Genomic DNA, 22,828 nt, shown 5'->3' with positions numbered 1-22,828 from the left:
ACCTATATTTTTTATACTCTTAATTAGTCTTTTCTGACTCGTATGATTGCAGCACAAAACTTCTGATGGTCCTCTCACCTCATCAAAAAAATGGAAAAATTAGCAGATAATTTGGGATGTGGAGAGGTGAGCAATACGTGAAGCAAACTAAAGGGAATTCTTGCAGAAAAAAAAGGTTTTTGTTGATTTGCATTTCATGTAAGCATTGGAGGTTTAGCGACAGAAAAACTAAAAGAGAAGCATTTTAGAAGAGTTGAGGGGTAGCTTGATGTAAAATCAATAGGATTGAGAAGGAATGATTGTACTTACATTAAAAGAAAGAGGAGAAGAAGAACTTTTGAAGTAGAGGTGAAGAAAAAAACATATGGAAGAAGAATGAAAGAATTTTTTTTTCAAAAGAAGCTTCAGCAAGGACATGATATACAAGCAAGGAAATGCCTTCTCTGGCTATCAATGTTCATACAATGCAATGCTCAAAGTGTAGAAAAAGTGGAAAAGTAGGAAAAAAAACTTGAATTTTGTTTGTTGATTATGTATAAAATGTAGAAGTATTTATAGACTTCTCTAAAAGTCTTACAATAGAAATGAATCAAAGTTATTTATGAAAAAAAAATCTCGAAGAGGTGTAGGAAGATGAGGCACTTGGATTGCAATCTAAAAGCCTTAAGAGGGTCGATCCAACAGTTAGAACCCTTTAATCAATGTGCTCAAGGATCCCTTTGATGGTTGGTTGAATTGTAGGTCCCACTATCCTTTCCCACTTCCCTAATTGAATGGTTTAAATCTATCATTTTAATTTTACTTACAATATTTTTGAACGTGAGTTTGTAGAATCCTTTAATGAGAATTGTTAAATTTAGAGAATTGGAGAGGGAAAAAGCTTAATTTAATTATGCAAAATTATCCCTACTTATAGGAAGATGATGTGTGACCAGGAATTGTTTTATAAGATCGATAAAAACTCGTTAAGTAATGATCAAGTTGTAATCTTAAAACTTCACCCAAATGCGATTCAACGAAATTCTTAAGTAAACTATGAATAGGCAATCAATCACAACTTAAGTTACAGGACATTTCACAACATCAATTCAAAATAAAATAATGCATAGATTAGTTCAATTAGAATCAATTGGTTAACAAAGCGATCGTTTCACCTTGAAGTCCATATTCACTCATCTACTTCTAAGGTTGGCGGGAGAAGAAGAACGACCCAATGATGAAAATCACCACTAGGTAGAAGGCACAGACGATCCGTAGTGATGGAGCGGGAACTGGTGGCGAAGGAGTTGGCCGGTGGCTTGTGATCATCCAATGGCCGGATGGTTGATGCTCTTCAACTGATAGCGCCAATTGGTACGAAATACGGTTGATAGATCCGCCTATAGTTGTATCCCAACCCGGATATGGATCAAAGAGAGGTGATCGTAAAATGTCGATTCTCCCGTTGGAATCCTCTACGGATACGTGATCAATTTCCGAATCCGCCATTCATAGTTGAATCTTGAAGGAGGACGGAAAACGAGAGGAGAGAGGAGGTGGTGGTGGCGGCTTGAGAGGATGGGGGTTGGGCCGTGAGCTAAGAGGATGGGGGAGGGGGTGGGATGAGGTGGAGAGGCTTAAATCTGAATTTGATTTCAGATTTCCAAAATCTGAAGGTTTTAATTTTAAATTCAGATTTTCAAATTTGAATTTAGGCTAATAAGAGGGAAATGGTTAATGGTGAGAGAGAGGATAAGGTGGTCGGCCATGAAGAGGGGGGAGAAGGCTTGTGAATTAACAAGTGGGGACCACAAGGAGTTAATTAAATCTAATCAAATCTGAATTAATTTCAAAATTGATTGAATTTTAAGTAACTCCCAAAATTAAAGGAGAATGAGAGGGAAGAATAATTTTAATTTCAAATAGGTGTAACTCCTTTAATTAACTTTCCAAAATTGATAAGGTGTAATTAGAAAAACAATTAATAGAGGAGAATTTGAAATTCGAATAGGAAGATCTAGAGGAGGGGATGGCCGGCAACAATGAAGGGGAAGCTCAGGGCGGCGGAATGGGGCCAGCGGGTGGCCAGCTGGCTGGATGGCTGCAGGCCGGCGGGAAGCTGGGAGGCTGTTGGGGACTGTTTTGGAGCGGCGGGATGGGGTGAGGGTGGGAAACCGTGGGAGGAGAAATGGGAGAAGGGGTGGTGGAATTTGGGAGTTTGAGAAGGGAGGTGGGGAGAATAAAAGAAAAAGAGAGATGAGGGAACCAAATAAAACTCTCTTCCTCAAGAACTCACTAAGAGATCTTGAGATTTTACTCAAGAAATCACTAAGATATCATAAAACAAAGTTTTCATTCATCAATAATCTAAATACAATGACTAAGCCTTCATATATAGGCATTCCGAAAATAAAACCATAGAGACGCAATTGCCCTTGGGCTACAACATGCAATCGCTTCCTCATAGGGGTACAAATGGAAAAACATAAAATATAAATAACATGAATAAAATAAAACATCAGAAATAAAGACTATGAATCATGGCCGTCGCTCGACGACCCCTTCGATGGTAGACGTGTCGAAATCTTCTATGGATGTCCTCATCATTCTCCCCAGGTGGGAGGAAGCTCGACCCCGTCGAGCAAGGGTCCTGAGAACTCTCGTACAACTCCAGAATGTCAGGATCCAGTCTCTGTATCTCGTCACGATCCAGCCATGTATTCTTTGTCTCCGGCTTCCCTTTCCATTGAACTAGGTATCTTCGGCGCCCGCCATCCTTTGTGGAGATAATTTCATCATCGAGTATAGTTTCTATCTTTTCCGCATTAGGTACTATAGGAATTTTAGGGAGTGGGGGTAGGCTCGGGATCTCATTTGGTATGGTCAAGGCTCAATATTTAGTGGATTTTCAGGGTTAAAATTAGGTCTTCAAAGGCTACTAGATCCTTAATGTTAAACGTAGGATTCATATTGAAACCTTCTGGAAGGTCTAATACATAGGCATTACTGTTTATTTTGAAAGGCCCGGCACTTTTAGCGTGTAATTTCTTAATGGCCCTAGGAGGGAACCGCTCCGGACGAATCCGGACTATGACATAGTCTCCATCCTCGAACTCCTTGAATCGTCTTTTGAGATCAGCATGAAGTTTATAATTATCATTACTTTGTGCAATTCTTTTATTAATCTCTTTATGCAATTCCTGGAGATGAGAAACAAATGCAGATGCAGACTCTAACACTCTAAGCTTAGGGTTCATGGGAATTAAATCTATTGGTTGCCTAGGTTGGTACCCGTATACAATCTCAGCTGGACTTATACCTGTGGTCCGGTTAACGGAATTATTTTAAGCAAATTCAACAATAGGCAATTTAGAATCTCAATCTCTAATGTTTTCGCCCACCAAGGTCCTAAGAAGGTTTTCAAGACTCCTATTTACAACTTATGTTTGACCATCCGTTTGTGGGTGGAAGGCGGTGGAGAACTGCAGTTTAGTACTCATCTTAAGCCACAATATTTTCCAAAAATAACTAGTAAATTTCATATCTCGATCCGACACAATCGTTTTAGGGAGTCCATGAAGTCTGACAATCTCATCAAAGTACAACTTGGCAATCCTAGAGGCATCAAAGCTTTTGGAACATGGGAGGAAGTGTGCCATCTTAGAGAAATGATCTACTACGACACAAACTGAGTCATGGTTCCTAACAGTTTTGGGTAAGCCTAAAAAAAATCCATGCTAACATCTTGCCACGAGCAGTTTGGGATGGGAAGTGGCATGTAGAGGCCGGTGTTCTGCTTTCTTTGCTTAGCCAATTGGCAGGTATGACATCGCTTGACCAATTTACTAACATCCCGCTTGAGACTGGGTCAGAAAAATCTATGTTCAACTGCTGCAATGGTCTTTGCCTCTCCAAAATGCCCAGCTAAGCCTCCAGCGTGTAGTTCCCAAACGAGGAATTCACGGAGCGATGTGTTGGGAATACACAACTTTTGAGACTTAAATAAATAACCATCTTCCAACAAGAAATCGTCTACAATTCGCTTATCTCTAGTCATTAGTGACGAATATACTTCTTCAAAATTAGGGCAGTCCAAATAGTCTTCCTTAAGTCGTTCAAATCCGATTACTTCAGCTCTCATCTCTTAGGTAATCATTAGTCTTCGGCTCAGGGCATCCGTAGCTTTATTCTCAGATCCTGCTTTATGTCTAATTATGTACGTGTATTCTTGTGAGAACTCGACCCAACGATCATGACGGGCATTTAATTTCTTCTGTGAATTAATGTATCACAAAGCTTCATGATTCGAGAATATCACAAATTCTTGTGGCAACAAGTAATGTCTCCAAGATCTAAGAGACTGAATGATCGCATAGAATTCCTTGTCGTAGGTAGAATATCGTTGACGAATATCATTTAACTTCTCGCTAAAATACACGACAGGGTGTCCTTTGTAATAAAACTCCTATTCCAATACCTGATGTGTCACAAGTTACTTCAAAAACTTTAGAAAAATCAGGGATACGCATAACAGGGGCTTCGACCATTTTCCTCTTAATTTCCTCGAAAGCTTTAGTGGCAGCTAACGTCCAATGAAATTCTCCTTTCTTTAAGCAGTCAGTTATCGGGACCACTATTGTACTGAAATTCCTAATAAATCTCTGATAGAAAGTGGTTTATCCATGAAAACTCCAAACGTCTATGATGTTCTTTGGTACAGGCCACTCATTGATTGCTCTAATCTTTTCAGGGTCTGCTGAGATTCCTTGAGATGATATAATGAACCCGAGAAAAGTAACCATATATGTGAGAAACACACATTTCTTAGGATTAGCATATAACTGTTCTTTTCTCAAAATCTCAGACTTGTTTCCGATGATCTAAATGTTGGTCCACCGAGTTACTATAAATCAAAATATCATCAAAGTATACGACGACAAATTTTCCCAGGAAAGGTCAAAGGAATTGGGTCATAACTCGCATGAAAGTGCTTGGGGCGTTGCCAAGACCAAATGGCATAACCACCCATTCATACAACCCATCTTTTATTTTGAAAGCTGTTTTCCATTCATCACCAGGGCGGATTCTAATTTGATAATACCCGCTTTTAAGATCAATTTTCGAGAATAGAATCGCCCCTGTCATCATGTCTAACATGTCGTCCAATCGAGGAATTAGAAAATGACATTTCATAGTAATCTTGTTGATAGCGCGGCTATCAACACACATCCTCTAAGACCCGTCCTTTTTTGGAGTTAACAGGGCAGGAACCGCACACGGGCTAAGGCTCTCTTTGATAAATCCACGTTGCAGGAATTCATTTACTTGCTTCTTTAGTTCAGCATGCTCTATTAGGTTCATACGGTAATGAGGAAGGTTTGGTAGTGACGCTCCGGGTACTAGGTCGATGACGTGTTGGATGTCTCTAAGGGGTGGGAGCTGGTTGGGTAATTTTTCGGGGAAGACATCAGCAAAGGTCTCAAGAAGAGGTTTAACTTCATCGGGGACATGTCCTCTTGATTCGCTTCAATTTCTCTGGCTACTAGGGCATACATGGGGAATCTTGGTGAAGCTCAACGTCCATTTCTCTTGTAGTTAGGAAGTGTAAGCCTTTACTTGGTTTCGCAGGAGTGGTCTTAACTTTGATCTTGTTGGGCTTAGGTTGAGATGACATAAGCTTGATCTTTTTACCGTTGTGTTCAAACACGCAGGTATTGGTTCTACCATATATATGGACGTCATTATCAAATAACCATGGGTGACCAAGAATAATCTGTCCTACGTCCATAGTCAAAACATCACACCAAATTTTCTCTTGATACTCAGCAAATTCTATAGGAATTAGGCTTCGATCCTTTATCTCAATGGTTGTTGCCTTTATCCAAGCGACCTTATAGGGGTTGGTGTGTGGAGTCGTCTTAAGATTAAGCTTGGATATCATCGAGGAAGAGACCACATTGATGCAACTGCCACTGTCAATGAAGACCTTGCAATTCTTGTCCCCAATTTTAGTGAAAGTGTGGAAGATTGAGGTCCTTCGCCAATCATCACTTGGTTTTGGCTGGGATAAGGCGCATCTAACAACTTGTAATTCTACGGGGTCCTCTTCATGGAAAAAAATCTTCTTCATCGTCTATATGATGGATTAAATCAGTTTCAGGCTCGTCCTCTTCTTCATCAACTTCTTCAATTATGGTGACCTTGTACGGGCTAGAACACTACGAAGCGATGTGTCCATACCCGTGGCACCTATAGAACTTGGTTCCAGAGGTGACTCTGGGAGTGTCACGCTCAGGAGTCTTGTCTTTAAAGTCAGGACGTGATTGAGATTGACTCACCGTTGGTCGGTTAACAACGGGACCAGCAGGTCGGGTTTGAGGTTGACTGGAAGAAGCTTTAAAGGGTCATGAGTGGGAGTCTGAATGCCTAGTGTGAGAGTGGGTCCTAGACTCTTCTAGGTCGAGCACTAAACTACAAGTTGCTTCCAAGGTGTCAATTCCTCTCGCGAAAAGTTCATTTCGGAGGTCCTCTCTTAAACCAGCTCTAAACATTGAAAGGATCTAGGCTGGGGTAGTGATTTCCTCGCCACTGCAACGAATCAGGTAGTCATCAAAGGTAGATATATAATCCTTGACAGGTCGACTTCCTTGGGTCAGCCTATTCCACTTATCTAAGAGCTTAGGATAGTAGGACGAGGGTAGGTATTTTCTCTTGAGTTCCTGTTTCATGGTTCTCCTGTCGGTGATAGGATGCTCTCCTCGGGCCTCGCGCATGTTCTCCAAAATTGTCCAGTAGTGGTTTGCTCGGCCCGTCAGTTTCATCTCCGCAAATCAAACTTTTCGTTCTTCCGAGATACTATACCATTTGAAATAATTATCCATCTTTTTTATCCAATCTAAGAAAATTTGTGGGTCGAGGGTACCATCATAAGTAGGTGTATCTATTCGAATGTTCTTAAGAAACTGAGCATCGTTATCTCTCAAAATGGGCTCATTTCCTACGGTGTCCTGATTAGGTCTAGGGTTATAACGGTAGTGATCTCGTTGTAGTCCATGCTCGGTCCGAGTGTCATCGCCATAAGATGAATGTGGCCTAGAAGGGGTGTAAATAGCAGGGTTTCCTAGACGCTCAATGTTATCCAGTCGTTCACCCATTTGACGCCTAAAGTCCGCTAAGTCAGTCTGGGTGTTTCGGATTTGCTGTGTAACCGTTCCAAGTTGACCCACTATAAGGTCCAGCGTTGCTTGAATGTGTTCCAGGTCCATAGTTTAGGCTAGGGGACACTAGGGTAGGTGAATGGGCACTACGGTAATATGAAATTCTCCTTTCTTTAAGCAGTCAGTTATCGGGGCCACTATTGTACTGAAATTCCTAATAAATCTCTGATAGAAAGTGGCTAATCCATGAAAACTCCGAACGTCTCTGATGTTCTTTGGTACAGGCCACTCATTGATTGCCCTAATCTTTTCAGGGTCGGTTGAGATTCCTTGAGATGATATAATGAACCCGAGAAATGTAACCCTATCTGTGAGAAACACACATTTCTTAGGATTACCATATAACTGTTCTTTTCTCAAAATCTCACAGACTTGTTTCAGATGATCTAAATGTTGGTCCACCGAGTTACTATAGATCAAAATATCATCAAAGTATACGACGACAAATTTTCCCAGGAAAGGTCGAAGGACTTAGGTCATAACTCGCATAAAAGTGATTGGGGCGTTGCTAAGACCAAATGGCATAACCACTCATTCATACAACCCATCTTTTGTTTTGAAGGCTGTTTTCCATTCATCACCAGAGCGGATTCTAATTTGATGATACCCGCTTTTAAGATCAATTTTCGAGAATAGAATCGCCCCAGTCATCATGTCTAACTTGTCGTCCAATCGAGGAATTAGAAAACGATATTTCACAGTAATCTTGTTGATAACGCGACTATCAACACACATCCTCTTAGAACCGTCCTTTTTAGGAGTTAACAGGGCAGGAACCGCACACGGGCTAAGGCTCTCTTTGATAAATCCACGTTGTAGGAGTTCATTTACTTGCTTCTTCAGTTCAGCATGCTCTGTTGGGTTCATACGGTAATAAGGAAGGTTTGGTAGGCACGCTCCGGGTAATAGGTCGATGACCTGTTGGATGTCTCTAAGGGGTGGGAGCTGGTTGGGTAATTCTTCGAGGAAGACATCAGCAATGGTCTCAAGAAGAGGTTTAACTTCATCGGGGACATGTTCCTCTTGATTCGCATCAATTTCTCTAGCTACTAGGGCATACATGGGGGAGCCTTGGTGAAGCTCAACGTCCACTTCTCTTGCAGTTAGGAAGTGTAAGCCTTTGGTTTCGCAGGAGTGGTCTTAACTTCGATCTTGTTGGGCTTAGGTTGAGATGGCATAAGCTTAATCTTTTTATCGTTGTGTTCGAACACACAGGTATTGGTTCTATCATATATATGGACGTCATTATCAAATAACCATGGCGACCAAGAATAATCTGTCCTACGTCCATAGTCAAAACATCACACCAAATTTTCTCTTGATACCCAACAAATTCTATTGGAATTAGGCTTCGATTCTTTATCTCAATGGTTGTTGCATTTATCCAAGCGACCTTATAGGGGTTGGGGTGTGGAATCGTCTTTAGATTAAGCTTGGATATCATTGAGGAAGAGGCCGCATTGATGCAACTGCCACTGTCAATGATGACCTTGCAATTCTTGTCCCCTATTTTAGTGAAAGTGTGGAAGATTGAGGTCCTTCGCCAATCATCACTTGGTTTTGATTGGGATAAGGCACATCTAACAACTTGTAATTCTACGGGGTCCTCTTCATGGAAAAAATCTTCTTCATCGTCTACATGATGGATTAAATCAGTTTCAGGCTCGTCCTCTTCTTCATCAACTTCTTCAATTATGGTGACCTTGTATGGGCTAGAACACTGCGAAGCAATGTGTCCATACCCGTGGCAAGATGTAGCATGGATTTTATTTTAGGCTTACCCAAAAATGTTAGGAAGCATGACTCAGTTTGTGTCGTAGTAGATCGTTTCTCAAAGATGGCACACTTCCTCCCATGTTCCAAAACCTTTGATGCCTCTTGGATTGCCAAGTTGTACTTTGATGAGATTGTCAGACTTCATGGACTCCTTAAAACAATTGTGTCAGATCGAGATGTGAAATTTACTAGTTATTTTTGTAAAACATTGTGGCTTAAGATGGGTATTAAACTACAGTTCTCCACCACCTTCAACCCACGGACGGATGGTCAAACGAAAGTTGTCAATAGGAGTCTTTGAAACCTTCTTAGGACCTTGGTGGGCGAAAACATTAGATATTGGGATTCTAAATTGCCTATTGCTAAATTTGCTTATAATAATTCCGTTAACTGGACCACAGGTATGAGTCCAGCTGAGATTGTTTACGGGTACCAACCTAGGAAACCAATAGATTTAATTCCCATGAACCCTAAGCTTAGAGGGTCAGAGTCTGCATTTGCATTTGCATCTCATCTCCAGGAATTGCATAAAGAGATTAATAAAAGAATTGCACAAAGTAATGATAATTATAAACTTAATGTTGATCTCAAAAGACGATTCAAGGAGTTCGAGGTTGGAGACTATGTCTTGGTTCGGATTCGCCCGGAGAGGTTCCCGCCTGGGGCCGTTAAGAAATTACACGCTAAAAGTATCGGACCTTTCAAAATAACTTTCAAAATAAATAATAATGCTTATCTATTAGACCTTTTAGAAGGTTTCAACATGAATCATACGTTTAACATTGAGTATCTAGTAGCCTTTGAAGGACCTGATTTTAACCCTGAAAATCCACTAAATATTGAGCCTTGTGTGACCATACCAAGTGAGATCCCGAGCCTACCCCCACTCCTTAAAATTCCTACAGTACTTAATGCGGAAAAGATAGAAACTATACTCGATGATGAAATTATCTCCACAAAGGATGGCAGGCGCCGAAGATACCTAGTTCAATGAAAAGGGAAACCAGAGACGGAGAATGCATGGCTGGATCGTGACGAGATACAGAGACTGGATCCTGACCTTCTGGAGCTGTACGAGAGTTCTCAGGACCCTTGCTCGACAGGGTCGAGCTTCCTCCCACCTAGGGAGAATGATGAGGACATCCATAGGAGATTTCGACAATTCTACCATCGGAGGGGTCGTCGAGCGATGATCATGATTCATAGTCTTTATTTCTGATGTTTTATTTTATTCTTGTTATTTATATTTTATGTTTTTCCATTTGTACCCTATGAGGAAGTCATTGCATGTTGTAGCTTAAGGGCAATTTCGTCTTTATGGTTTTATTTTCAGAAGGCCTATATATGAAGGCTTAGTCATTGTATTTGGATTATTGATTAATGAAATTTTTTTTTATGATCTCTTAGTTAGTTCTTGAGTGAAATCCCAAAATCTCTTAGTAAGTTCTTGAGGAAGAGAGTTTTGCTTGGTTCCCTCATCTCTCTTTTTCTTTTCTTCTCCCCACCTCCCTTCATAAGCTCCTCCAAAATTCTACCACACCTTCTCCCATTTCTCCTCCCACGGTTTCCCACCCTCACCCCTTTCCGTCGCTCCAAAACAGGCCCTAGCAGCCTCCCAGCTTCCCGCCGGCCTGCAACCATCCAGCCAGCCGGCCATCAACCAGCCGGCCACCCGCTGGCCCATCCCGCCGCCCTGAGCTTCCCCTTCACTGCCGCCGGCCATCCCCTCCTCTAGATCTTTCTATTCAAATTTCATATTCTCCTCTCTTAATTACTTTCCTATTTACGCCTTATCAATTTTGAAAAGTTAATTAAAGGAGTTACACCTATTTGAAATTGAAATTATTCTTCCCTCTTATTCTCATTTAATTTTGGGAGTTACTTAAAATTCAATCAATTCTGAAATTAATTCAGATTTGATTAGATTTAATTAACTCCTTATGATCCCCACTTGTTAATTCACAAGCCTTCTCCCCCCTCTTCATGGCTGGCCACCTCATCCTCTCTCTGTCCCATTAATTCTCCTTTAATACACCATTAACCCTTTCCCTCTTTGCCTAAATTCAAACTTGAAAATCTGAATTTAAAATTAAAACCTTCAGATTTTGGAAATCTGAAATCAAATTTAGATTTAAGCCTCTCTCCACCTCACCCCACCCCCTCCCCCACCCTCTTAGCTCACGACCCAACCCCCATCCTGTCAAGCCGCCACCACCACCTCTCTCCTTCATGATTCAACTATGAATGACGGATTCGGAAATTGATCATGGATTCGTAGAGGATTCCAACTGCAGAATCGACATTTTTCGATCATCTCTCTTTGATCGCTATCCGGGTTGGGATATCACTGTAGGCGGATCTATCAACCGCATTTCGAACCAATTGGCGCTATCAGTTGAAGAGCATCAACCATCCGGCCATTGGATGATTACAAGCCGCCGGCCAACTCCTTCGCCACCAGTTTCCGCTCCATCACTATAGATCGTCTGCGCCTTCTACCTAGTGGTGATTTTCGTCATTGGGTCGTTCTTCTTCTCCCGCTAACCTTAGAAGTAGATGAGTGAATATGGACTTCAAGGTGAAACGATCGCTTTGTTAACCAGCGGATTCTAATTGAACTAATCTATGCATTATTTTATTTTGAAGTGATGCTGTGACATATCCTGTAACTTAAGTTGTGATTGATTGCCTATTCATAGTTTACTTCTTAAGAATTTCGTTGAATCGCATTTGGGTGAAGTTTTAAGATTACAACTTTATCATTACTTAACAAGTTTTTATTGATCTTATAAAACAATTCCTTGTTTTACATCACAGAACTAGCAGGTATGCCACGACTCTTGTTAGTCCTTAACCCCTTGTTCCCGATATCTTTGATATCCTGTTCATTTCAGGTTTAGAAATGATGCTCTGCTTGTCCCTATCCCACTCCTTCTGACCCGAATACGAATCATGGTCCCTGTCCGCCCTCCCAGCCACTTCCGGCAAGCAATTAGGGAACCCCATAACCGATTCTTCTTCGGAAGTGAATTGTTGAGATCTGAATCAAACTTTTAACTTAGTAACCATAAATCGTAAATGGATAACAGCTGTTGATTATGACGATCCTTATGAAAGAAGATGGTGTTGTTGTTGCATAGAAGCGGGAGATTGTGGAAGAACTCTGCACTGAATTATTCAGCTCCCCTTCACTCTAGCCTAGCACACATGATCTCCAGATCCACTTGTCTCCTAATCATGCTCCGTTATCTCGCATTTTCTTAACCATCGAGCTAGTGTTAGACCGGTAAAGCCGGTCCATATAGGACTGGCCCGCAGGAACATAGGTGGAAGATTTCTGCCTCTTCGATATGCCGTTCGAACCTCAGGAGCCAACCGAGCATTTTATGATGGATTTTTAAGGGAGTTAGGCGGGAAATTTGAATGTAGAGACTATTTAGAATTTTCCTTTTTGATTGTATGCATTAAATAGTTGTTTTCATAGGGTTAGGGTATCTTGAATTTGGTTGAAATTTGAGATCCCTTAGGTTTTTGTGTTCTAGCGGTGTCTAGAGATTTGGGAGAGATAGATCCTTCTCTCGAATAGAGGATCAATTGTATCTTGGTATTTTCCGTTTCTATTTCATTAAATAATTCAAATTATGTACTGTTTTCGTAGTTTTGTGTGGATTCATGCGGAGAATTTTTACTGTTTTCCAAAGATTGATAGGAAATTCTTGGATCTTCAAGTGTTTCCTATCAAATTGTTATAAGAGCAATTTCCTGAGCTGAAATAGAAGTTTTCCTCACTGAATTTTGTTGTGTTCCATATCCTATCATGTGGTTTTTTGCTGATTGGAGGCCATATTCATGCAAACTTGTTGCTCTTTGTTATTGGAGCCTAAATCCAGATTCTCATGGCAAGAAGAAGGTAGAAGTGTGGGAAGGGGAGACTGAACAAATAAAATATGAAATTTCAAAACTCCAAACTCAAGTTTTAGATTTAAAGAAAGATATTGTAGTCATCCATGATAAATTTGATTCTAATTTCTCCATCTTAGAGGAGATGCTGAAGAAAGTGCTCAACAACCAAACCAAAAAAATGCCGTCAGAGGTGAGGGAAGTTACCGACAGATAGGAAAGTGGGGAAAACTCTAAACCAATTAGACGAAGGGAAGATCAGGAGGTGGAGATTTCAGAATGAACAGAAAAAATGCCTCTCATAGGGCCTATTCCTAGGGAGGAGTCAGGTAGAGGGTATGTGGAGAGGCATGAGGGGGTTGGACATAAGTGGAGGGGTTTGAAATTTGAAAGAAGAGGGACTTTATTTGAAAGATGAGGACTTTATTATGATCGAAGAGGTGTCGAATTTGAAAGGAGATGGGTTGAATATTTTCAAAGGGGTACTGAATTTGAAGGGAAAAGGTGGGGTTGGTGATGAAAGGTTTGGCTGCGAGCGGAGGAGGGATGATTGACACAATTGGGGAGAGCCATCCCCTTGGGGAAGGGAAATTTTTGAGGAAGCAGGGTTAAAGGAGGATATCAGAGGGTGAGGAAATTGAAGGTGTCGATTTTTGAGGGAGAGGATGCACATGGGTGGATCTATAGGGTGCAAAGGTACTTTACTGTCAATAGGTTTATGGAGGAGGAAAGACCGACGGCAGCTATGTTTGGAAGGGAAGGCTTTGACTTGGTACTAGTTGAGGGACATGCGACGACCCATATAGAGGTTGAGGGAATTCAAGGATTGCTTGTTAGAACAATTTCGAACTGGCAGGGGAGGGGACTTCTACGAACAGTTCTTTGCATTGACACAAGATGATTCAGTGATAAAGTACCAGGAGAGGTTCAAGTAATTGGCCAACCGATTGGACCGCCTTTCTGAGACCATGTGAGAAGGAAAATTTATGAAGGGACTAAAATTAGAGATCCGGGTGACAGTTAGAGTGATGAGGCCTTGTGACTTGGGAGAGGCTATGGAGCTAGCTCAGTTAGTAGAGGATCAGAGGCACCTAGAGAAAGGGACGGAAGGCAGCAAATCAGGAAGCACAAATAGGACGACCACCACCATTTTGGCATCCAGGGAGCCAACATCGGGTACCCTTTGGGAGACCCCAAAGGAGAAGATTGTTGGTGGAAGACCCAGGGACAACTTCAAGAAGCTCAGAGAACAAAATTACAGGAGAAGAGTGCAAAGGAGCTTTGTTTCAAAAGTGGGGAATGATATACACCGGGGAGCATATGTAAGGATTGAACTCTTCAGGTTTTCACTGTTTGTGTCAATTGGACTGGTCCAACTGGCTCATATAGAACCGGCCCGCGGGAACAAAGGTCTTCGATATGCCGTTCGAACTGGAGGAGCCAACCGAGCATTTTAGGAAGGATTTTTGAGGGAGTGGGGAGGGAAATTTGAATGTACTGACTATTTAGAGATTTCCTTTTTGATTGCATTAAATAGTTATTTTCCTAGGGTTAAGGCATCTTGAATTTGGCTGAAATTTCTTTAGGTTTTTGGGCTCTAGCGGCCTCTAGAGATTTGGGAGAGATGAATCCTCCTCTCGAATCGAGGATTAATTATATCTTGTTATTTTCTATTTCTATTTCATCAAATAATACAAATTATCTACTATTTTCATGATTTTGTGTGGATTCTTGCGAAGAATTTTTACTGTTTTCAAAAGATTGATAGGAAATTCTTGAGATCTTCAAGAAAACAGATATGTACTTGCTCGATCGGATGATCTCAAGGAAGGTAGCCAAAGGTTGTGATTCAACAACAATGATGTGGTTGGCATTGGAGGCAACATGCAAGATGACATTGGTCTCTGCCTACTCGGTTACATTGCTAATACCGTAAATTGCTTTATGCAGCCCTCACCGATGGCGCCTTGATAGGCTAACCAAGTTCTGCACATTGTTGCCCTCCTTGCCGGCTTCTCACTCCCCAAATTCCCCCCGAAAGTGGAGGTGCGGGCTCGGCCGTTTTCAACCCTTTTGATAGTCTACGAGCTCTTGTTGCAAGAAGCTTCACGAGTTGGCCCAATTAACATATTATGGCCATTAGTTTTCGTTGTCTTCTCTTGCTCTGTTCCCTCTCTACATTCATCGGCCTTCACTTCCTTAGCTTTTGGATTCATTGAGTTCGACTTTTTGCTCTATTACCATATTAAATTTAGAAAATTAGATATGGTAAAAGTTTAATTTTATTATACAAAAGTATCTCTGTTTATAAATCTATACAAGATGCCTTAATAAATAAACAAATAACTATAGAATCCTTCATAATTTTTCTAATATAATCATCCTTCCTAAATTAGCTACCCAAATATAGAAGCAGATCGGCGTGATCCAGGCGAGCCTCCCATGGATCCCCATGCTGGCCGTGGGATCAAGGGCCAAGGGATGGCTAAGATTTAACAGTGTGATCCAGGTGAGCCTCCCACAGATCCCTATGCTGGTCGTGGGATCAAGGGCCAAGGGATGATTGAGATTTAACAAGAATATCTGTAAATTGATTTCATGTTAGCACATATGGAGTGCAGATCATCTACTTTATAGTTTTTCTTTTATGAAAGGTCTGACCAACTTCACATGGTTGGTGCTTCATGTTGTACTAGGTTATGAACATTGCCAATGGTAGATTTATTATTATAGTATATCTTCATTGGCCCTTTCTATTTAATTTTTAAATCTTCCGAAATGATTTTAATCTACAGAAGCTCACAAATTCCTTAGGAAATGACCTTAAATTCATACGCAGTGCTATTTTTTTTTTATATGCAGTGCTATATCTTAAAATAACAGCCTATTTCTTGCTCTATATTTTAAGATTTTCTCCTAAAAATGTACAATATGTAGTCATGGATCTTCCATGTACTAGTGATCCTGAATGGTTTGCATCAGTATACCTTTAATTTGTAAATTATCCTTTTTTAAATAGAGAATTTTATTACCGAGACTTGATATTGTCTTATGATTCTATAAACAACTTGAAGGTGAGATTCTTTGGTTTGTGCATGAATTAATTGATGAGATTCACTGCAAATACGATGTTTGGACAAGTATAAGATAGATAAATCTTTTTTTTTCAACCAATCTTCGACGTTGTCTCAATTCTTCTTCTTTTTATTCTTCATATGAGTTGATTTTTGAAATCTGGTTTAGCTGAGGTTGCACAAAATTTGCAATCAATCATTTTTCAACTAATCTTCAAACCATGTCTTTTCCTTCTTCATCTTAGTCCATTTTTTGATCTAATTTAGTTTGGATTTCACAAATTTTGCAATCAGTCTTTTTTTATTTTTATTTTCAATAAATTCATAATATATTTTTATTGATAGATATGATAATTGAGCAATTTTTATTCCTAAAAAGTATTTGAAGTTTACTTAAAAAAAAAAAAGAGTTTGCCCAACTCTTTGTTTATAGATACAATTAGAATTTATATTTATCATCAGTGAAGTATTTTATGATGACAGCATAGCATTTTTTTATCTAATTTCCTTCTTATCTTTTGTGAATCCATCAAATCATGCTCTCAGAGATTGTTTAAGGTCATGCAAAACTTTTTTTAATTTGCACTCTTTATTATTTGTGAAACAATCTATCAAATCTTGGTGGTGAATACATATTTAGCTTCTTCTCCTTTGTAGGCAAGCATTATTTACACTATATTGCCACATAAACCATCTATAATTTGTTGTAAGATAAATTTAGATGAGTATTATATTCATTTTCACAATATGAGCAAAAGTTTTTTGATAGTCAATTCTATAGAGTTGAGTCTATTCTTTGGCTATCGATCTCACTTTATATTATTCCAAGCTTCCATCTGCTCTATGCTTTAAAAAAATTCATTTGCATCATTTTCTTCACTTTTTGTTGTTTAACATCTCCTAAGTGCGATTTTTGTCAAATCATGACATCCTTCTATTTTTTTGTTTTTAAGCACCTCAAATAGAGTTTGTGGTTTTGTAAGGAATTGAGCTGATATTTGTAAGGAATATTTTATTGGAAGGAGAATTTTTGAAAGATACGTACTAATAGATGAGATACCAAGAAGAATATTATGATAGAGTGATCATTGTTATCTGTATTAGTTTAGAATTTTGAGCTAGCTAGAGATTTTGGCTGAGCTTATTCTTTCTTGTAGAAGTTTTAAGGCTTATAATGTCTGGATTTGTTGGATTGTATTGTAGGAATGTCACGATTAAAGATAAAGTTTTCATCAAATTTATCTTTCACTTGAGAGTTTTTATCCTGAATATAAGTTTGATTGAAAAAACTTCTCATCAAAGAAGATATAAAGTAAGAATTTTTTTTTGGTAGTAGAATGATAATGCTTATACTCTTTTTTAACTAGAGGATTATCCAAGAAAGGCACATTTAAGACTCTAGAATTAAGTTTACTGTTGTGTGGATGTTAAACATCAGCATATTTTTTTTAGATAAAAAAATTATACAATCCAAATGCGAAACATGAACTATGAACATGGTAGAAAAACCCACAAATATGTCTACCAAAGAAGAAGGATCAAGTACATTCCACAACTCACAAGTGACAACAACATAAATTTGATAACATAAATTATAAATTCAAGCATATTATTCAAATGGGTCTACACACGTAATGTAATATAACATTAATTTACTCTTTCTTTTATTTGTTTTAGGTAGACCGACTCTTTAGTGACATGGTCTACCAAGTAATAATGTACTATAAATATCCCTCTAGTTGTAAATACTTGATATGGAATACTAAATTTCTGGTTTTCCTATCTTCTCTTCTCTAACATCTCTTCCTATTTCTCTTTTTTTGGAGTTTACACTTCTCTAAAGGTGCCTTATCTTTTTGACTAGCCAAGAAGCTTATCAAATGGTGCTCCATGGCACTAACATCACGTCTCCGTAGCTATAAACCGTCAAGATCCAACAAACACTCCTGCACTCATATGCTCAATTTGCCCTTCATCTCCTCGGTGGCTTTGTCCAGCAGTTAACCGGCCAGCCACATTCCTATAGCAGAAATCCGCCTTCATGCAGCCGTATGGATCATCTAGCCACATCTGTTGCTTACCAACTTCACCATCTGTTCCTAGCATTGCTTCAGGCCTTCGATTTGGCCGCAATTTCCTATTCCAGAACACCGAGAACAGCAGTTTTCACACAACGTCTTGTTAAATAAGCCTCTATTGCAGCCGTTCTTTCCCAACACAACAAGCCATCTGGCCCTCTGTTTTCAAGAACAGCAACCCCCCATTGCAGCCGCACCCCTGCAGTTTTTTGTAACAAATCAGCTTGTCCAGCTGTTCGGTTTGGCATTGACAACAGTAGCCATCTGTTCCCAGCCAACAACCTACCCAGATCATCATCTTCTAGCTGCTGAAGTGTCATCGCCAACTCAGTCCACTACCTCTACTCCGTGGATAACAATCATTTAACCACAACCTTCCTTTCAAACGCCCACGACATTCAAGATAACATCAGTTTCTTTGTTTTCTTTTAGTTATTTTAAATTCTTGTTTTCTCAATTCATTTTTCTAGTAGTTTTTTCTCTTTTCACAGTTTCAGGTTCTTATTTTCAAGCATCATCTGAGGACCATCTTTTCTCATCCTTCATTAATCTTACACCGTGAGACATGTTGATTTAGGGTCCGTTTGGGACGGCTTCACGGCTGCTTTGCTTTATAAAAAATTGGTAAATATTCGTTTGGGGCATTGCGGCAGAGCCGAGTCAGAAAAATTTCCGCGGGCCGTGGCTGCTTTCTGCGACCTCTCGGTGCCTCCCGCGGTCCGCTGCTTTCCGCAGTTTCCCACGCAAAAATGTCGTAAATACCATAATGTGACCTTTCTTCCTTCCGCTGCCCCAACAATCCGTAAATCGACATTTTTCTTCTTCTCCGCTTTTTCGCCTCCAACGATCTGTCTCGTACTTTTCTCATTTATCAGGAAATTCGCTGATGCTCAAGGAGAAGGGAAGCTCATCGAGTTCCGTGGGATTGAAAACCAGCAAAACGATTGCCGGAGTCAAGGGTGACGAAAGCCGGGAAATCTCGATCGATTGTGCCAGCGCCGACTGTGGCTATCCATGGAGCAGCGTTGGTTATGCTTCCCGACCCCGGACCGCTGTTTCCTGCGGAGCAAGCTACAAAGATACCACGCTCAGCCGTTGCGAAGGTGCCAACGGCGATGGTATTGCGGAAAAATGGTGCAGTACCGCCGCCTAGGGAGAGAGAGAGGACATCAAAGCCGTCGGAGATCGCACGATCGATACCAGCAAGGATGTCGAAACCAAAGCAACCCGAGGCCCAGCAGACCTTGTAGGCTGCGATGCGGCAGGAGGTACACATGCCTCGGGCGGTGCCATAGGCGTAGCCGAGAAGACTTGCATTGGCGGCAGAGGCGCCGGCGGCGGTGGAGGCGGTATGGGAGCCGTGGCCATGGCGATCACCATGCTGGGGGAGGAGGGAGGCGGCGGCGAAGGCGTGAAGTGCGTCAGAGTACGAGTAGAACATATAAATTTACAAAAAAATATTTGATATTTAAGTAATTTTATTTCATCACAATATATGTAAGGTTATAAACGTAATTTGTTCCTATACAGCTGCAACACAGCAGCTCGACAGTTATACTTCCCAAACAAAATATACTACTTTCTATAGTGTAACTTCAGAATTCAACTTTTTATACATCAACTTCACAACCTGCTTTGCCGACAGCTGCAGCCGTCCCAAACGAAGCCTTAGCCAAAGACCAACACACCATGCAAACCAACCAAGAATTACAATATTTGGAAATCCAAAAATCACTCCAATAAGTTGATCTCTAATTTGCATCCATTGGCACATCTCTCCAATAATTCCATACTTTCATGGATTCTATTGACAAATGCCTTGTCTTCTTATGCACCAACCAATCTCGCACCTCACCCCATAAGGCTCTCTTTCTTCGGCTAACATTCTAGGATCAGATAAACAAATCCTTTATCATCATCCCCCCCCCCCACGCTACAAATTTGTTTTCCTTAAATTTATGAAAATTGAACTTCCTCGTTTTAATGGGTTAGACGTACAAACTTGGATCTTTAAAACATAAGAATTTTTATGATTTTCATAACACCACAACGCCATCGAAGGTCCAACAACTACTTAGTACCAATGGTTGCGTATGAAGGGCCAATTATTTTCTTGGCCCGACTTTATTCTTAATTTACAATAGCGATTTGGTATTTCCACATATGAAGATTTATATGGGAATCTTTCTAAACTAATTCAACAAAGTTTTCTCATAGAATAACAAATAACATTCGAAAACCTTGCTTTTAAAGTTCCTAATTTATCTGAATCCACACGCATTAGTTATTTCATATTAGGATTTAAACCAAAAATTCAACATGAACTTCTGATGTAGACACACAAGAAGAAATTGATGCAATTGATATAACTTAAAACAAACTTTATTAAAATAAAAGCAGACAACTAAGACTTGACAAACACAACAAGAAATATTAGGAGAAATAAAGAAAATTAAAAAAGACGCTATCCTGAGACAACCGTCAGAGCGGGTTCCTCACATGCATCGAATTGTAGGTTAAATAAGAAAAGTGCATAAGACTAGCAAACCGATGGTCCACCACTGCAAGATTGTCCAAATGCTCCCAAATCAACCAAATCACGACACCCTAAAGTTCTTTCACTGTTGAGAAGAAGGATACAGATGGAGTGACACTTGCTGAGAGACGAAAGAGGTTAGAAGCCCGAGAAGAAAGGTTGGAAAGAGCCCGCAGGATTTTCGGAGGGGATAAGAAAGAAGGGTGGAAAGAGCCCGCAGGATTTTCAATGCAAACCGCAGGTTAATAGCAAATATGCTCACAAATATCAACTGCCTTCATTCTCAACATCTTCTCTTATTTATAGGCATAGTAAAGGAATGCCAAAAGCCACCTTAGTTAATGTTCACAACATCCCAAGCATCATTTTTCATAGGATTTCCAAATGCCACTTCGGAAAACAGCCCAGCATAAATCCTGAAGGAACAGTTACGGGAATCAAAGGTATTTCACGGAACCAAGGAGCCAACATCACGGTAAGCAAGCAGGCCGAGAAATCAAAGCAACACAGCCACGGGAAAAACACCCCAGCACGGAAAAACAGAGGCCGACTGGACTCCCAAGCGGTAAAGCACAAAAATTAGTAACTCCATCATAAATTCTAATGCATCGAATTCAGCCCCCATTAAATACAAACCACGGTTTTCCAAGAGACAAGAAGAAGGGGGAAGGGACAAGGCCACTCCAAAAGTAATTCTTCTTAATGAGGTACCTTTTGAGAATTAAAGAGCTACTAAACTCCAGCTTCAAGCAACTAAAAGAACAAGCTCAATACCATGTGCTCCAAAACAGCCAACCCGTGAACCATCAACGGCCAAGGACCAATTGAACCAACAAACCAAAGGTCTACCAAGCCCTATGCACAACCTACTATGATCATTGGATGTTTTCCCATCATTGGATAGCTAAAAAAGAAAAGAAAATAAAATAGAAAACAAAATATACTATTGTTCAAATAAAATAAAAAGTATAGAAATTCTTGATAGCATCAACTTCTTGCACGACCTATTTCCCTCTTGGATATTATGGAATTAGCACGATGTCATGTAGCAAAAATTCAAGATTTTTTTAAATTTCTTCCTCCTTTTGGTGGAAATTATGTCCTACTACAGAAAATACTACACCTAATTCTCTATATATTAGCATCAATTCAACCACTTCGCCACCTCTTATTTCTTGCTTCCCTTTTCTACACCAATTATCCCTAAGCCTCCAAATCTTCCCATCTGAAAATTTGCACAAGCCAAAATTCAATTACACCGTGAGAAAGTTCTATGAAAAAGTTATGTTTCAATTGTGATGCAAAATTTGGCCCTCAACACCATTGTCTAGATAAATTCTATCTCCGACTCAACATCGATGTCTCTGACTTAGCAGATGACTCTTTCCTCTTGTCTATCAATGATGAAAATCCAGGTCCTCAACCCGAAATTAGCCTTAATGCTCTAGCCGGACATTTTAACGAACTTTCTTTCCTATAAACCGACTCAATTAACAATCATAATGTGCAAATATTAATTGATAGCGACAGTACTCATAATTTTATTCAAGAAAACTTCATCACCATCTTCAACCTATTAAACAAAATTCAACGTATTTGTGGGCAATGACAACTACAATTTATTATCTTTTAATGCTAAATGACCTCGAGTAAACATTACTATTCAGGAATATCAAGTTTGTCTAGATTTATTTGTTCTCTCTATTCATGTGTTTAATATTGTTCTTGATATGCAATAGCTACAATCTTTAGACCCGTTTTACACAATTATCAAAACTTACCATGCGAATCCATAATCAAAATATGCAGATTACATTGACAGGGGAACCCCAATTACACTATGATCCTATTTCCTTTTATCAGTTACATGCAATCATTTCCCATTCACCCACCATCTACCTCTTCATTATTCAATCACACCTCATAGATCTAGTTTTTTCCTTCTCTACTAACCTATTGGCTGACTACATAGCTAAACTCACAACTACTTTGCTCTTTCCATTTCTATCTCCTCAAACAATTCCAACACTTATTTCAACCTCCACAAAGCCTTCCACACCTTCGTTCAATTGATCATCATATTCACTTTCCTTATCCAAACCTATTAATATCCAGCCTTATTGTTATCCATATTTTCAAAAGGATGCAATGAAACAATTAGTCTCCGAAATGTTTCATGTCGGCATTATTCATCATAGCCATAGCCCTTTTTCTAGTTTAGTTCTGCTTGTTAAAAAATGGGATGGCACTTGATGTTTTTTGTGCTGA

The 22,828-nt window shown here is 39.8% G+C and overlaps 1 protein-coding gene across 2 annotated transcripts in view; it reads left to right on the top strand.

Moving 5' to 3' along the window:
- LOC110096265 (rhomboid-like protein 20) overlaps positions 1-22,828 on the top strand; it is a 61,507-nt gene that overhangs the window by 26,516 nt on the left and 12,163 nt on the right. The window lies entirely within an intron of this gene.

The sequence above is a fragment of the Dendrobium catenatum genome, unplaced genomic scaffold (genome assembly GCF_001605985.2).
Source record: "Dendrobium catenatum unplaced genomic scaffold, ASM160598v2 original_scaffold_209899, whole genome shotgun sequence".
Taxonomy (NCBI): Eukaryota; Viridiplantae; Streptophyta; class Magnoliopsida; order Asparagales; family Orchidaceae; genus Dendrobium; species Dendrobium catenatum.
Note: the sequence above shows the minus strand (reverse complement) of the source record. Positions and strands in the feature narration are given on the sequence as shown.